This window comes from Theobroma umbraticum, unplaced genomic scaffold (genome assembly GCF_002168275.2).
Source record: "Theobroma umbraticum cultivar Fairchild unplaced genomic scaffold, ASM216827v3 scaffold_95.0, whole genome shotgun sequence".
In the NCBI taxonomy this organism is placed as follows: Eukaryota; Viridiplantae; Streptophyta; class Magnoliopsida; order Malvales; family Malvaceae; genus Theobroma; species Theobroma umbraticum.
Genome location: NW_018397257.1, coordinates 1,337,686 through 1,340,118, shown reverse-complemented (window position 1 = coordinate 1,340,118; position 2,433 = coordinate 1,337,686). Strand labels below are relative to the sequence as shown.

The 2,433-nt window shown below is 31.4% G+C and overlaps 2 non-coding genes across 2 annotated transcripts; both read right to left on the bottom strand.

Annotated features, from left to right (window-relative positions):
- Positions 1-39: 39 nt before the first annotated feature.
- On the bottom strand, positions 40-132 carry LOC149527421 (small nucleolar RNA SNORD24). Its single transcript, XR_016351038.1, has one exon. It is a non-coding gene; the product is annotated as a small nucleolar RNA SNORD24 (small nucleolar RNA).
- A 62-nt stretch (positions 133-194) lies between these two features.
- LOC149527420 (small nucleolar RNA R12) lies at positions 195-270 on the bottom strand. The gene has a single exon (XR_016351017.1). It is a non-coding gene; the product is annotated as a small nucleolar RNA R12 (small nucleolar RNA).
- Between the last annotated feature and the right edge of the window lie 2,163 nt (positions 271-2,433).

Genomic DNA, 2,433 nt, shown 5'->3' with positions numbered 1-2,433 from the left:
TAGATTTCATTTGTAAATCTAAACATCAATTAGATTAAAGGCCTCAGAGATCTTGGTGGACAAGAATCATCAGATGGTGGCTTAAAGGCAAACCCCATCAAGAGTAGCAAATATTTTATCACATCACAGGCCCCAGTTGCTTCATATAAGAAAACAAATATAAAAAAAGAGACGTAAAGGAGAGGAGGAGCTTCAGAAGTCAGAAGTAGCTGGTTATGTTCTCATCTCGGAATCAATGGGAATCCGTCTGATTGATTTCATCATCCTCCATCACGCTCCAACCCTTTCTCTATCTCTCCTTCCGTTTAAAAACAAAGATACAAAAGCATGTATCTCCCTTGTCACCGAATAACCAACTCAAAAAACGGCGGATAATCGGAGCTAAAGGGAGAGAACACACAGAGGAAGGCTGCGCATACGAAACCCATCACTTTGGCCTAACGATAGATCCCTTGATCCATTCAATACAAAAGATCAAAGGATTGCAATTACTAGGCCATTAGAAGCAAATCCAATAAGTGTTTTGAAAGAAAGAAAGAAATAAAAGGAACAGAACAGAGTTCCTTCCATAGCCCCCGCTCTCAAATTGTTGTCGCAATAATCATTAACATATATAGCGATCGAGAGAGCGAGGCGAGGACTCGGACAAAAGAAACCCTAACGCCTTCTTGTTTGGGCTGTGACGGCGCCCTCTCGCTCTTTAACTTTTATATACCACCGCTACAAGCCCAGCTGCTCAGCCCAACTCACAGCCAGGTTCCATTTCTTCTTTATAGGTAATTTACAATTACAGATGTCAATGATCCCTTAAATCAGGCCTGCATTACCTGGCTTAATTAAAAAAATTTAAGTTATCTTATAATCGAATTTAAGTAATAAAATTATTATTTATCACGGGCTTGCATAGAGATGAAGTAGTGATCTTAAGAGTATTCGATATTTGAATTTAATTATAAATAATAATTTTTAATTTTTTATTTATAAATTTCTTATAATTAGTGTAATACTAAGTAAAATTGATTAATTGCTATAAATATGATTTTAAACTTTAATTTTATCTTTTTTATGAACTAATTTTAATTATTAATTTTTAATAATAATATACATAAAAATTTATTTTAAATTTATTTTAATAAGATATTTAAAGGATAGTTTTTAGGATATTCGGATATAGATTTGGGTATCATATCAAATAATTGAGTTTGGGTATCTTAAAATCGTTGTCATTCCTATTTACAATCATCAATTTTCAACTTGATTGGAAGTAATAATTGGGGAAATCGAAAGGAAAATTTGACCATTTTTAAATTTGAATTGTTTTGAGTTTAAATTATTTTAAGTTCAAATTGTTTCAATTCTAAATTATTACTGGTTCAAATCATGTCAAGTTCTAGAATTTTGGTGCTTGCGTTATTTGAGTTTAAGGTTTCAAATTATTGATTTTTATAATCAAATTAAGTTAGATCTCAAAGATCTTTCAAGTTAACACATGTTATTAATTTTAGATATAATATCTAAAAATCTCTTAACTATTTAAAAAAATTTAAATAAATTATTATTATTTTATTGTGTTCAATTAAGCTATTGTATTTTTATTTTGAGTCAAATAAATTCTTATAACTAATAATTGGTTAACTATTATTAATCAAAATATTACTTGTCAATTCTATACCACCATGAAAGACCACACCTTAAGTAAAGGTTAGAAAGGAATCCTACTTGGTGAGCAAATTTAAGTTTAAGTTTATAAATAGTAGTTGATGTGTTTATGCCAAGAAGATCACGCCAACGAGTGATCAACTTTGTGTTTGCAAAGTACAAGGTAAAGAAAGAAATGGAATCGGTTATTCAACTTGGGAGTAGGATGTTCTTGGCAAGTGAAAAACTGATGGTTAAGAAAGCTTTTAGTGAGAATCAGTTTAGTGTTCCTCATGGTAATGGTTGTCCACTACAACCTCCAAGTAATCAGTGTTCTTTCAAAAAGGTCTTGTGTGAAACCCTAACCTTTCATGCAAGATATTGTTTAAACTTAAGTAAGGTATTGAGTAAGTTTAAATGTATTATGTGAATGAGTTATGCTCGAGTATAATTTTAATGTTGGATGAGTTTTCCCAATTATATTGACATGAATTTCTTCCTCTGATGTTTGTGGATTATGTGACATTTATGAATAAAAGAATAATAGGAAAGGAAAGCCAAGGAAAGGCATTTTATGAAATAAGGCATGAAAGGTTGATCCTGTGGCATTATAGCCTTACATAACTATTGAAAATGCCTAGGATCGACCCTTGATGGAAGGAATATTGGTCCTAAATAAATGTGCTAGAGGGGGAGTGAATAACACTTTTTGGCTTTTACAAACTTAGACCTCTATTTGGGGGCAAGTTTAACTTTAATGATGGAAAGTTAAATGCAAGATAAAGAATAATCTAA